Source organism: Solanum verrucosum, unplaced genomic scaffold, assembly GCF_900185275.1.
Source record: "Solanum verrucosum unplaced genomic scaffold, falcon-dt-bn FXZP01000118.1, whole genome shotgun sequence".
NCBI lineage: Eukaryota > Viridiplantae > Streptophyta > Magnoliopsida > Solanales > Solanaceae > Solanum > Solanum verrucosum.
Window position 1 is genome coordinate 534,125 of NW_026020568.1, and position 15,419 is coordinate 549,543.

General features: G+C 38.0%; 2 pseudogenes; both read right to left on the bottom strand.

Annotated features, from left to right (window-relative positions):
- Positions 1 to 1,476: 1,476 nt before the first annotated feature.
- On the bottom strand, positions 1,477 to 4,509 carry LOC125810562 (polygalacturonase At1g48100-like; annotated as a pseudogene).
- Positions 4,510 to 8,088: 3,579 nt separating this feature from the next.
- Positions 8,089 to 14,782, bottom strand: LOC125810440 (probable protein phosphatase 2C 47; annotated as a pseudogene).
- Positions 14,783 to 15,419: the final 637 nt, after the last annotated feature.

Consider the following 15,419-nt stretch of genomic DNA (forward strand, 5'->3'; position numbering starts at 1 on the left):
TGTTCTACCTTTAGTTTTCAAGATAATGGATGTCTTTCACCAAACAAATTCACAATGTTGAACTTCAAAGCACACGTTTCGTCTCATTTTTTATTTTATTTTTTCATGTAGTGTTCAAATCAGTTTGTGCAATTTTAATATATCTTTTATTGAAGTTCATATAAAAAATTACAATATTTTCAATTTTGCTCGAATTTAACCTTAAAACCTCGAGATCTTATTCCATTTTTTTAACCACTATAAAAAACATTGTTTTTTTTTTTTCATCTATTGAATTATTTGAACGTTGGCCTATCGACCTTAATTAATTTCTGACAAGTTATCATACTTTAAGGTGATACAATTTTCAAAACTTCTAGTAGTGGTTAGACATGAATTTACCTTCATCATTTGAAAATAATGAATTTTAACATTTGTAAATGTTAGTTTGACCCTGAGTATATGTAAATATTATGCTTTATTTTTGAACTTCAAGAGATAATTAATAATAATTGAAATAATGGCTGTTTTATCGTATTTTAATTTAAAGTACAATATTGATTTTTTCCCTCTTAATCTTTGACTTAACATACAACCTCAATTACTCTATTTTTCATTCTATTTCAGCGCAAGTATGTCCAAACACCCACTATGTAGGGCCGTGGTCTTTGTTGCTCACAAAGGTACGAGGTTTACTTTTTGTAGTTTTATTTGAATAAAAGTTTTTAAATAAAATTATTGAAGCTTGTAGATCTTTTTTTTTTTGGTGAACAAAAATTACAATGTGTTATTCTTATGCGGTAATACAAGTTTTTGCAGAGATTGCCTCTCAAATTCGTGTTGTTTTTTTTTTCTCTCGTTGCTCATTAAATAAAAAAATACAAGACAAAGTACCCTTAGCTATGACCTAATTTTGTTGGCAACACTAATCTTGCAGAAATCTTTTTAGAATGTTTTGCCTTAAAGCATAACTTTTGATTCGTAGGGCGAGACATCAGAGATTTTTTACCTTGGGCATAATTTTTGTCACTGAACTTATACCCTATGCCATAAGTTGTGCCACTGAACCTATGCTCTTTGACTTAACTTGTGTCATTGAACTTGTGTCTTGGGGCATAACTTTTTATGCGTTAGACTTAATTTCTTTGTGTTCAAATATAACTTGTGTCACTACACTTGTCTTCGGACATCACTTGTGTTATGACTTAATTTCTTTTGTGTAAGGATATAATTTGAACCACACAAAAGCAATCATATTATTATTGACATAAGCACAAAAACTATTACATCAAGTACTGATCAATAGAAAAACCTAAAAGACTAAACTCTAAAGTAAATCTCAAGGGAAACTTATGATAGCAAACAATAAGCTCCCTTTCTAAATCTAAAATTACATTATACCGATCGATGTTTCGGATTATTATTCCCATCTCAAATCCATCAATCTATTACTTATATTATAAATCTCATATGTACAAAAACACACAAAACAACCAGGCAATATTAAAATTCACGACGAAGAACAATACCCTAAGTCATTATTTTCAAACACTGATGGAGGATTTCCCTCTAACAAGCAAAAAATAGGCGGTATTGTCAACGTCTCTTGTCCTCCATACGCGTTCCAACAGAAGGGATCCAACACTAATTCGCCTTTAGCAGGCAAAAGTTCTATGTCTGAAAGTGTTATATTCGTGCAGGGGATAGTGTCACTACAAGCAAAATGCATTGGCGGGCTTCTAATATCATACGTTCCTTTAATACTTGAGTATTCAATATCTGAAACAGACACTGCTGAAGTCCGGTTACTGCAGTCTTTCGAAAGACAGTAGAATTGATCGATTATAATAGGGTTACGAACATTGTCCATATGAATGTTGAGAAACGAAACTCCTGATACTGCTCCAAATCCGCCTTGCCATGTCTTGATCCTCACACCGTTGTCTGATTGTTTTTATTACTGAGTCACGAACTGTGATGTTTGATACACATGCTCGCGAATTGTGGTTGCCTAAACTCCCAATGCTGTAAAATTAGAGTTTAAATTTTATGCACTGACAGTATTCAAAAGTTAAACAAATCATTTGTACAACTACCTGATTCCATGTCCTCCGGGCCCACATGTAAGATTCCTAATATCCACATCGTAACATCCTGCTCCTATTGATACACAATCGTCACCTAATATTTTAAATTTTGAGTCATTCCTCGAGAATCATGTCATTTGCATGTTAGATATATTGCAACCAGAGTCATAAATACTCGAAGTTAATTATCGTACCGTTAGAGACGAGGGAGTCATAAATTTCAACATTGCTGGTTTGCTCAATGTGAATGCCATCAGTGTTGGGACTCCATATGGGAGCTGTAATGTGTAGGGATTCAATATGCACATTCTTGCAGTTATCAAATCTGAAATTAAATTGGGGGCTATTCTTCATTTTAATTCCTTGCACCGTTAGGTTTGAGCTCATGAAGAATCTAATGGCCTGCAATTTACGTACCAAATTAGAATTAATGAAATAATATAACCTTAATTCAAAAAATCTACAATTAATTGCTAGAGATGCCTAGTGGTAGAAGTTTATTTTTTCACTTACAATTGGGCTGTCACATGGTCCAGGTAGTGTACTTCCATTAGGTCCCTGTCGTAGTTAAAGTGTACTGAGGATTAGATAATTTATTCATATATATGTGTGCGCAAAGATTATTGAAAATAAATAACGCATGGATTGTGGTAGGATAGCTTGATTTCTCCACCATTAATAAAAAAATTTGGGTTCGAGCTAGGGAAATAGAAAAAATCCTGTTGCAAGAGCTACCTTCAGAAATAAGCACTACAATACACGAATTCAAATTAATCGAATTTCAATACAGATACTGAACACTGAATAAAAAATAGAAAAAAAGATTATTGATATTAACCACTATCCCATAAATAGTAGAGTAAAAAGAAAGAAAAGTATCAACAAGGGTTGTGCTGGACTGATAAGTACTCATTCATCTTTAATAAAAAATCTCAATTCAAATTTCCTTAAATAAAAAATCACATTTATTAGAGAGTGTTTTACTCCAATATAGAACTTTTCAATATACCAAACACTGATCCAGAAGAAAAAAAAACTAAGTGGACACATAGATACTAGTCTAGTCCCCCCAATCCTCATATATACATACCTTATGGGGTTTACAAGGAAGATTCCACCACTCTTCTCCTCTTCCATCTATGACCCCTCCACCTTGTAATGACAACTCATTTACTCTATAGAATACCAGCCACTGCCTCTTACTCTTGTTGCTCCCCCACGACTCTGGTCCATCTGGCGGCATTATTGTTCCTTCCAACTTCCATATTGGCACACAAATTCGGTTATTTACATAATGCAAAATCATTCTATTTGTTTTAATTTAGGTGATATAGTTTAACTAAATATAAAATTTAAGAAAAGACATATCATGCCAAGTTATTTTTTGCGCTAAAAACATGCTATTAAGAGTACATCTAAATTGTTTCCTCCATTTTAATTTATTATGTGGTATAGTTTAACTGAATACAAAATTTAAGAATTTTTTTTTTTCGTAAAAGCATGTTAATTAATAGTAAAATGAGAAATTCACAAGTAAATTATTTTTAAAGATATCATTTTCTTTTAGAATTAGAATATACTATAAATAATCAAACAGCTAACTCCACATAAAAAGGAACAGAAGGAGTAATAGAATAAGACACAATCCATCTATTTCATACAATAATGTGACACTTTTCTCTCATTTTTAATATATTAAAAAAGAATGTCATCTGAAAAGTCTTTAATTTTAAAACTTTATATCCTTAATGACATGCTTATAAAGTTTTAAAGGTCTTTTCGGTATTCATAAAAGAATCTTACTATTTCTTTCTTAATTTTGTGTTTAATTTTGATGTCAAATCAAACACAAAATTTGATGAAGGGAATGGAAAGAATAGTAACAATTTTTCTCTAAAATATCTATATTATACTTAGATGAAATAATTTATAGTGAGACAAATTAATATATGTAACTCATTTGTCAAACTATATCACATACATTGAAAACGAGAAAATATATAGTTATATCTTAACGGGGTACCTGAAACACCAAGCCACTTTGACAAGGACCAGTAAATATAGTAGACTGAATCATAAAAGAGTAACCAACAGGAACATGAATAACAGCTGACTCAACTTGGCAAGCAGCATCCCACGCTGCCTTAAAACCTTCAGTATCATCCGTAACACCATCCCCCACGGCACCAAAAGACCTCACATCATAAACCCCTTCGTCCCCCGCGGAGGGTGAAGGCTCGGGTGAAATTGAAGGGGGATACGATATCTGTGAATTATGCTTATGTTGTTTCTTGTTATTATGGTGACCGCGGTGTCCGTGGTGATGGTACCTAGCAGTAACAACATGACTACATAATAATAATAATAATAATGTAAATGTCAAGTAAAATGTAACAAGTAGGGTACTTGATAGTGATGCCATTTCAATTTGTGTAAGTGAACAAATTGATGAAAATGACTTGTGTTAAAACGTTACTTTCAAATTAGATACTGAGGAATGAGGGAATTTCAAGAATTAAGGAAAAGACTGTGAGTTGTTCAGAAAGTGGAAAGGAACTTAGCATTGGAAGAGTTTTTATTGAGGGAATTTTGTGTCAACTTGCACATAAATATATTACTATATTATATAGTACTAAAAGGAAAAAAGTTAGTGTGAATGTTTGTGTGTTTGAGCACTATAGTGCATGCAGTAGCCAAAAGGCTGAGTACATTTATCTATTTTTTTGCTTTGTACTCATGGTTGACGTGCCCGTATATATAGTCGACTTCTTACATCCCTATAGTGTGGTATGCAAGATTTTGTTTAGTGTCACGACTAATAGTCTGTTAAGTCAAACTTCTAAAATCAACTAATTATTGAAAATGCTTTTTTGAAAAAGTAATTTTGGATCGTATTTGATCAATGAATTTTAAAAATACTTTTGAGCAGTTATTAGTGTTTGATCAAAGATGTGTTTAATATATTAAAATGTCACTTGACAAACTTTAAGAAAATAAAGACAAGTTTTGAATCTTATAATCTTAAACTAAAGATGTGTTTAATATATTAAAATGTCATTTGAATAGTGTAATATTAAGTGTATTAGGTAGGAAGTTGGTGCAAAGAGTTATTCAATGAACTAAAAAAGAAAGTAAGACAAATAAATTAAAACAAAGGGACGATACAGCCTTCGGCCGACGGGTATATTTGTACTCAATGTAATTTCCACGTGGATTATAAACTTATATATAAAAATTCATTGAAATTGCAACAAAATATAGTAAATGTGTATCGATACTTATAAAGATATAAATTTTAAAATCCATCCCAATTAGTAGCATGTACATACATACAACATTTAATTGAAGTTTTCGACAAAGCGGTGTTGGGCAACACCACTTGAAAGGATGTATGTCTTCGGTGTCCGTATCCACATTGGATCTCGATTAAATGTGAATTCGCAACAGGAGGTTTCATATTAGGAGTAAAACACTCCCTAATAAAGGCGAATCTATACCCTAAAGCCTCCAATCTAACAAAGGCGAATCTATACCCTGAAGACTCCAATCTAAAATCTTTGATTAAAGATAAAAGAATACTTATCACCAGAGACAAACTCAGGATTTGAAGATTTTGGATGCACCAAATATGATTTGGTCTTGTGGGTGGTTCCTCTACCTTGTACCAACAACACAAGAATACTCCTATGCTCATAGGTGTACTGTTAATTATATCATAGTTTCTACCGATTTTTCAAAATAGATATATATACACATGATTTTATCGAAGTTACCGATACACGTGCACCCCAACTAATCAAGGTGTGTCTGCCTCTACTTATCACTCCACTACGGCCCTCACGGGTAATGCAAACCTATATACTATATATAACTTTATCACCAAGAGAAGTAACATTTACATTACATTAGTTAGACTGGTTATTCTAGGCCTTATATATAGTTAAACCAAATAGTATACTGTTACAGGAAATAGGGTATTTAGACAGCAGACATTGACCTTTTTTGAGAATGTGGAAGGCCGCGCATGCAGTGACTCTGCCCCCTTAGGAAAAAAAGGTAAAAACGGAATAACCAGAAGCCTTTGAGTGCGTGTGGTGGTGGGTGAATGGCCATTAACTTCAAAAAAGTCATATATATATATATTGTGGCAGAGTCGGGATATTCACCAAGATCGAATTCATATAATATGAAATAAAAAATTAGAAAAAGGTTCAATATTAAATATATATACATTATTAACAATGTATCTATAAGCGGTATAATTCTCCGACTGAAAGAAATTCGAATAAACCCCTCCACGCTACCTGACTCCGCGCTCTTGTCTATATAACCCTCACCTAGATCCTTCGGCTAGCTACCCCATGTTATTCCCCATAACTTTTCACTTTTTTTCTCTGGTCCCAATTTTTTTATTTTTTTATTTTCATTCCACTTTGGTCACAAATTAATACCCCTTCTGCCACACAGTAATTACTTTTTGTAATACCTGTAAAGATAATACTAGTTGCATATACTTTATTATAAACATTCCACAATTAATTGATACGTCTGATAAACGTTGGTACTGCCAGAGAATTTCAGAAAATTAAAGTAAACATAATTTAATTAGTACACTAATAGTGTGGTGACTAAGAAAGTAAGATTCTCCTCAGAGATGATGAGATTCGTCTTATGTTGAATCGCTCGATTCACTAAACCATTTCAATTTCACAAATTCAAAAAAAGGGTGCCAACACGGGCATGGTTGAGTGGTTGGGAGGTGGATTATTTTCCACGTGAGAGATTTGATATTGAATCCGTCTAGTATTCGGTCATGAACTTGTCGCATGAGACTTGTCTTTTGCGATTTAAATTTTTTGTGTGATTTATAAGCTAATGTACAATGACAAGGTTACCAATATTTATATATGCTATCACACTAATCACTACTAATTGACTGATGTAAGATACCAAATTAGTAAAGTAATCATTGAAGACAGAAAACATGAATTTTTGTGGTCCTGAAAATACTTTACTTCCATATCGATCGATATTGCCTTTAACACAACTTCAAGACAAAGTTTGTGTTCAAAGGTGGAGGTAGGCTTTCAACTAGATAGGTGTCAAATGGACGGATTTGATTAGTTGATAAATGAACAGATAATTGATTCACTTAAAAGTTATTTGGATTGAACTAGGCTAAAATGAAAGACAACCTCAAATTACCCTTTTTAAATTAAATTTTAATTATTTTTTAATAATTTATTTTACCTAATAAAATTATATACTATTTTTCTTTTTTTATGATTATACATAACACATCAAATCAGATGGCCAAAATAATCCTTAAAGTATCATTCTTAGCAGAAAACATTCTATGAAAATTGTTAAATTTCAAATATTTAGAGGATGTTTTTTGCCAAAAAAGATATTTTAAGGATGTAATTTAAGTTTGGGGTGTAGTTTAAGAATGTTTTTAAAAAACTCCATCAAATTATGTATTAAATATGAATAAAGTTTAAATTTAAAGCTCATAACTTAAAGTTATAGTCGATAAAATTCAAATCTCGAATCTACCTTTGTACGACCAAACAAAAACCTAAAGCACATTACAAAAACAAAAAGAGAGCATTTTATGAGAAACTTTTTGGTCTGTTTCAACCTTTCGGTTGCACTTGCTAGTGCTGAATTATAAATTTATACATTCTAATCCAAGAGTCGCTATAACATCCATTGGTCCTATGGCGTGCAATTATCATCTCGCTGCAATCTATGGCTAGTCAGCTAGGAGATAGCGGTAAAACTCACTTCACTAGCATCATAAATAAGGAGTAGACTTGTTGCAATCTAGTTATTATACGGAGCAAAAACTACAAGTGTTCATTATGTACAACTAATAGAATGAGTTACATAAACAAAGCCATACGCTAACAACAGCCATAATAAACTAAAAGTCAGTGTAGCTCCCAACTCACCAACGAATGGTATGTAACATACATCCACCCAAATACCAAAGCAAGAAAAAAAGATCTTACTACCAAAACTATAGCTGCTCTTCATTCTGCCCAAATGAGGCATCTGCAAACAGCTTGCACCGCCATCAATGGCTCACTTTGTTGTCTAACCAGCTCTGCAAGCTATACAAGGCTTCTGCAGAGAAGCTGCAGCTCCTTAATCTCCTTTGACGCATTGGTGATAACTTTTGATGATCAGGGGAAGTAAAGCATACAAGTGAGATTGTCAAATGTATTGAGCCGCAGACAAGGTCCTTGGCACACAGTTCAGGATCATCATGCCGTCTTTATCCCTCGACGCACTAAACTAACTGCTTGTTGACTAGACAAGACATCCCAGATTCAAGCTAATAAGGAATTCATCATCCTCTGTCAGAACTATCTGTCGAAATTCTGGCTCTGCAATCAGAGGAGAGGCAGAGCCACGAGGCAGCTTCATGTCCCAGTCCCCCAAGGTGGGCTGATAGTATACATTAAGATAGCCATCATCAATAAATCCACCTTCAACACGCCTCCTCTCTGATGGATAATTTAGTCTGGTCTTGAGACATGTCAATTGACGTTACGGCAAAGTACTGCTCGGCAGTCTCCTGCATTTGCCACCATTAATAGCCTAAAACACAACAGAGTATCAGTTAGATAACAAGAATACAAATATATGCACCTAAGCAATTGTTCCATTGAACAACCAGGTTCGCCCCCATCAGCAACTTCGTTGTAAAATCAATATTTACGGTACAAAAACTTGCTGAAACAAAGTTTAGCAAATTCATAGACACGGACCATTTTCTCTCTCTCATATATCAAGTAGCATCCTTAGGTAAGGCTAAAGTAACTTATCACATGCACTTGGGTAGTTGGATAATTCAATACCATTAGTTGTGCGTCCTCACGTACACCATATTTCTACAGGACAGAAAAGTCGTTACTTGTTTATAGGTATGAATCACGATCTTACCTTCCCTACACAAGAGTTGTCAGAGCAGTGGTTCCAAAAGAACTGCTAACATTCCAGTCACCGTTCCCAGAGGCCCACCCCCCACCTCCCGAACCTCGAGGCGCCGTTCCCAGAGTCCCACCCCCTCATCCCCGGACCTCGAGGCCCTCATCACCGGACCTCGAGGCCCTCATCACCGGACCTCGAGGCCCCTCGCCCCCGAACCTCGAGGCGCCGTGCCCCGAGGCCCCTCGCCCCCGGACCTCGAGGCGCCGTGCCCCGAGGCCCCTCTCCCCCGAACCTCGAGGTGCCGTGCCCCGAGGCCCCTCCCCCCCGGACATCGAGGCATCGCGCCCCGAGGCCCAATTACCCCCGAACCTCGAGGCACCTCGCCTCGAGGCCCAATCACCCCGGACCTAGAGGCACTGCTAACATTCCAGTCACCGTTCCCAGAGGCCCACCCCCCACCTCCTGAACCTCGAGGCGCCGTTCCCAGAGTCCCACCCCCTCATCCCCGGACCTCGAGGCCCTCATCACCGGACCTCGAGGCCCTCATCACCGGACCTCGAGGCCCCTCGCCCCCGAACCTCGAGGCGCCGTGCCCCGAGGCCCCTCGCCCCCGGACCTCGAGGCGCCGTGCCCCGAGGCCCCTCTCCCCCGAACCTCGAGGTGCCGTGCCCCGAGGCCCCTCCCCCCCGGACATCGAGGCATCGCGCCCCGAGGCCCAATTACCCCCGAACCTCGAGGCACCTCGCCTCGAGGCCCAATCACCCCGGACCTAGAGGCACTGCTCCCCGAGGCCCCCCTAGCCTACCCACCAGACCTAGAGGCACTGCGCCCCGAGGCCCCCCTACCCTACCCCCGAACCTCGATGCACCGCACCCCGAGGCCCCCCTACCCTCTTCCCCGGACCTCGAGGCACCGTGCACTGAGGCGAGGCCCCCCTACCCTAACCCCCAGACCTCGAGGCACCGCGCCCCGAGGCCTCCCTACCCTACCCCCGGGACCTCGAGGTACCGCGCCCCGAGGCCTCCCTACCCTATCCCTGAACCTCGAGGCACCGCGCCCTGAGGCCCCCTACCCTACCCACCGTACCTCGAGGCACCGCGCTCCGAGGCACCCCTACCCTACCTACTTGACCTCGAGGCACCGCGCCTTACCCTACCCACCGGACCTCGAGGCATCGCGCCCCAAGGCCCCTCTACTCTACCCCCCGAACCTCGAGGAATTGCACCCCGAGGCCCCTCCACCCTACCCCTCGGACTTCGAGGCACAACGCCCCGAGGCCCCCCTACCCTACCCCTTGAACCTCGAGGCACCGCGCCCCGAGGCCCTCCTATCCTACATCTGGACCTCGAGGCACCGCCTCCCTAGGCCTCTCTACCCTACCCCCCGAACCTCGAGGCACCGCCCCCCTAGATCCTACCCTACCCCCAGACCTCGAGGCACTGAGCCCCAAGGCTTCCCTACCCAACCCCTCAGACCTCGAGGCACCGCGCCCCAAGGCCTTCCTACCCTACCCACCGTACCTCGAGGCACCGCTCCCCGAGGCCCCCTACCCTACCCATCGGACCTCGAGGCACCGCTCCCTGAGGTCCCCTTACCCTACCCACCGGACCTCGAGGCACAGGGCCCCGAGGCCTCTCCACCCTACCCCCTAGACCTCAAGGCACAGCGCCCCGAGGCTCCCTTATCCTAGCCCCCGGACCTCGAGACTCCGCACCCCGAGGTCGCTTACCCTAACCCCTACCCCTTACCTTGTTCCCCCCTACCCTACCCCTTCCCCCCACCCTACCCTCCCAGACCTTGAGGTGCCGCACCCTTCGGCCCCCTTACCCTACCCCCGGACCTCGAGGCGCCGCGCCTCGAGGTCCCCTACCCTCTTCCCCCCCACTCGGACCTCTGTAACCCGAGGCCCCCTCCCCAATGACGTTAAGGATCCTTCATAATAGAGCAATGGAAAGGTAACGCAACTTTTAGAAATTATTTCATACTTTACAATTCTACCAAGTAAAAGAAACACAAAGATGAACAAAAAATTGTCATGTGGTGTTGGACCATCTTATTGCTATAAGGAACCTAACTGATTTATTTTTATTTTATTTATTTGAAAGAGATAGAAGTAACACGGGAATAAGTAATTTGTCCTACAATTCCTACTTATCCTTTTAATGAAAGCTGAAATTCTGACTGCTTTTTCTTTAGCTTGTTTCATTTTGAAAGCTAAAGTTCCCTTCAAGGTAAGAAATCGACATGAATAATCTTTTGTGCCTCAATCACAAATTAGTTAAGGTCGGCTACATGAAGCCTTTGAGTACATTGTGCCTATTCAGTTGAAATGATTCATCAAACCTTAGACTATGTCACACTAGCCATTAACCTACTGCAGCCTTCTACTTGATTTGAATTTGATATCGTTCTGCTTTGTGAAGCTACCACATGCAGAGTCTTCCACCAACATGAAAACTTTTAAAAATTTCTGTGTTTGCTAGTACTTAGAAATCTAAAAGGACTATAGTTGTGACTCATCTTCTTAGGAAAGGTGAAAGACCACTTTTTGTGTTCCACTTCTATTACTGATAGCACTGTTATGGTGCTACTTTTTAATATATATATATTAAAAAAAAGACCAAGTGTAATTAACGTCTATAAAAGGGAATTTAATCGAACATTGAATTCACAAACACACATGTTACCAGCCTAAAAAAAAAAGCTTCTGCATACAGCTTGTCGAGGAGGTTATTCGGCATATCAGGAAGGCTTTTTTTATTCCTTCCATTGTAAATAGGCTACTTACAACCCAGCGATGGGGTTTCAGGAAGAGAAAGTAAGGAAAACTATTACAGCATGTTGCTTAGACATGGTTAGCAAGATATTCAACAACATTCAACGACTAAGTGTAATTAACATCTATAAAAGGGAATTTAATCGAACATTGAGAAAAACCAAGGTTTTTTTATACTTCAGTGGATTTATCAGAAAGGATACCAAGACTAAAGACAATGAACAACACTCAAATAAGAAAACACCAGAAATTTGGATAAGGCCAAAAAGAGAAAAATGCACAATTTGTAACTTGTACGTACACGCACTACATAATTAAGGATTAAGCCAGACCAGACAGCACTACATGCATTTCCCTTTCCCTCCTTTGTTTTGTTGGAGTGAAGGGAGGTGGTTGAGGATAAGTAACAGCGGAACATGCATCTACTATGCAGATAATCAGAAAATATTAAAGGAGAAGCCTATCAAACCTGCTCATAGCAAACATCAATTAGTTCCAGAGCCTGGGTCATCTCTACCATTCCAAGTTCCCCAACTGGAGACGGTGCATTTTTCCCACCTATAATTTTGGGAGCATGTACCTGCAAGTAAGGTTTGGCATATATAACTGCAATACAAAAACAAAAATTTCCCTCCATATGCAAACTATCAGAAATTTCCTTTAGTAGAGCAGACAAAAATTTGTTTAATTACTCAATTTACTAGAAGAGCTGCCAACTAACAGGACTGCTGAATTGTCAATAAGATGAAGAAAACACCATAAAGAGTGATACTGTAAACAAAGGAAGGAAGAAACATGAACTCCTGCGTGTTTGATCTACTATTCTCTGAGCATTGATGAAAATTTTGACAGTACCAGAAGTAATAGAGTGAATCAAAACGAGTATGTGCACTAGACAAGTCAGACTGATGCCCTTATTTAGTTTTAAAACAGAAGAATTAGACAGCTACTGTCATTCAGTGGTGTAATTTGTAAAGAACAAAAATATCTTAATAGGTTTAAATAGAAAATCAAAGTTGGCCTTTCAGTTGTATACTTCCCATTTTAGAAATTTAAGAGAATAAAACATATCTTCCTGACAAGTTAATAACAGGTCAGCAGGAGATTCAAAATAAATAGCAACAAAATATAAAGAGAGAATATTTATATTTGAATATTATAGTGGCTTTAATGACTATTTCATGTGCTGGATATGTTAGTACGTATGTTAAAAATCATATGACTAATTTCTATCTAATTAGAGTAGGGGATATTAGTTGTTATGAGTATCATACTGAAAAACATATTGCTATACTAGAGCCAGCATGCATGCTTGCTTTCACGATGATATCACTGAAGATAGAGATGCTTTTGTGTCCAAGGAAAGATGTGAGACTAGCACCGTTGCATAACAGTTTGACAATGAAATCCTGAACCATGTCCGCCAAACTTTGACTTCTTCCAAGTTTGTTTTAGTGGATTTTCTATTTACCAGGATGTGTAAAAAATAGTAATATGATAAGTAAATCGGAACATAGAGCATAGAGTTAAGCATCATTGAAGAAATGAAAGTTCAGATTTCAAAAGATAAAAGTGTTACTTATCTAATACATATGTGACACATTAAAATTTTGTGGACTCTACAAGATATGTTCAATTTGAATCGGGAAGGCACCGTGCCTCGAGGCCCCACTCCCTGCCTCAAGCCCCCTTCCCTGCCCCGAGGAAACGTGCAACGAGCCCCCCCCTCCCCCTCCCCCGAAGAGGTTGACTCAATAAAATTTATAATTGGGCCTCCGCGGCGACCTTTTTCGAGATGCAAAGAGGGAGGGAGTCCACAAGGGACTCGATGCAGTTTACATGTATCAAAAATATCACAATTAGCTAAATAATGGGACAGAAATTAATACATTTTAAAAGTATGAACAACCATTAAATCACTCAACACATTCAAGTTTGGTCGAACAGAAAACAAGACTTGATCATTTAAAAGTAGTCATTAATTGAGACAAACTGGATGTTCCAATCAACAACTATTTAGGGTATCAAAATAAGACTTAAATCCATTTGGCAAGTAGGGACAATAAAATAAACATGCTTTATACCAAATTAATCATATAAGAAAATTTTACATTCTAAACAATAGCATTTAAACATGAAGGATTCAAATAAGGCCAAATCAGTTTGTCAAGAGTGAACCAACCATTTCGCCATAGAAATTACAGACTATTCAAATGTCATCCAATAAACTCTTTATAAGTTGAACACTATATTATTATTAAGCCAAAGAATGCAAATAAGAAATGATCTTGCACCAGCTGTGACTCATGAATTTATTGTGAAGATTTGCTAATCAATTAAACTAATGACTAATCAAGAAACCTACAACATAAGGATACATGATTGAGAACATCTAAGCAGCTAATCCTAAAGATGCATCAAGTACGAAGTTAAAGAGCTTAAGCAGGAACCAAAAAAAACATTATTCAAGCAAAAATATTAATGGAGGTATCTTAAAACCAGTTAAGAAAACAAGCTAGCTTCTAGATTGAACTTTAAGACAAAGACAATGTTCATTAAGGAAAAAATAATTATTTAATGATCCAACAAGAAAAACCCCAAAAAAGAAATCACAAAACCCACCTACATTTCCATAGCATACACAAATTTATACAAGAAACCCTATACCCAACATACAAAAAAGTGAATCATCGAACCAGTAATAAAAAAAAAATACACAAAAAAAGAAGATAAAACCCAGTAATCAAATTATTTTCCTACAGTAATAAACAGAGACCAAAACAGAGAAACACTCACAAGTTTGGAGGAATGGGAAATCGCGTTATGAGCAGATACAGTTGTACGAATCCGAGATATTATAAATTGCTGGTCGTTTCATGGCCGCTCCAGCATTCAATTTTCCGGCCTGATTATTCTCCAACCCCGATGAATTCGCCACCATTGCTTGTCTCTTCGCCACCGCACTCGAAACTGACGAACGCCTATTCTGGGTCGTCGTCATATCCTCCTTCTAATGTAAAAAATCGAAAAATTAAACCCTTATCAACAATTTTTCATCACCCTCTTCTCAAGAAAACAAGAAGAAGAAGAAGAAAGCCGTTATTGTGAAAAATGTGAATGTGAAGTAATATATACCCGATTCGATTTAGAGGAGCGGTCAAGGTTGGGCCTGTTTGAATTGGACTTCAGAGGACTAATCATATGAAGACACATAAGCTAATTTATTTTCTTGGACAATTTATTTATTTATATTAATAGAAATGAATTTTGGTAATAAGGAATGATATATGTGAGCTTATACTATTTTTAGTACATATGAATCAAGTTGAATTTGAAATCAATGTTTGAATTTAGAGTTAGATAGAGAATTTATTGAAGTTAAAAAAAAAATGTATGCTAGTTTTTTTGGACATGGAGTGTTTGTAAAAGTTGAAAAATTATGAGTACACATTGAAACAACAACACTAACAACATATTTGGTAAAAATCTCACGAGTTAGATTCAAAGAACATGATGTGTGGCCTGTGGGCGTTGTATAAAAAGTTTTTTAAAGTTTCGTGGAAAATTTGGTAATGTTTTATTGTGAAATTTTTAAGAAATAGTTTTTGTTTTTAAAGTGAAAACTTATATTTGGCTAT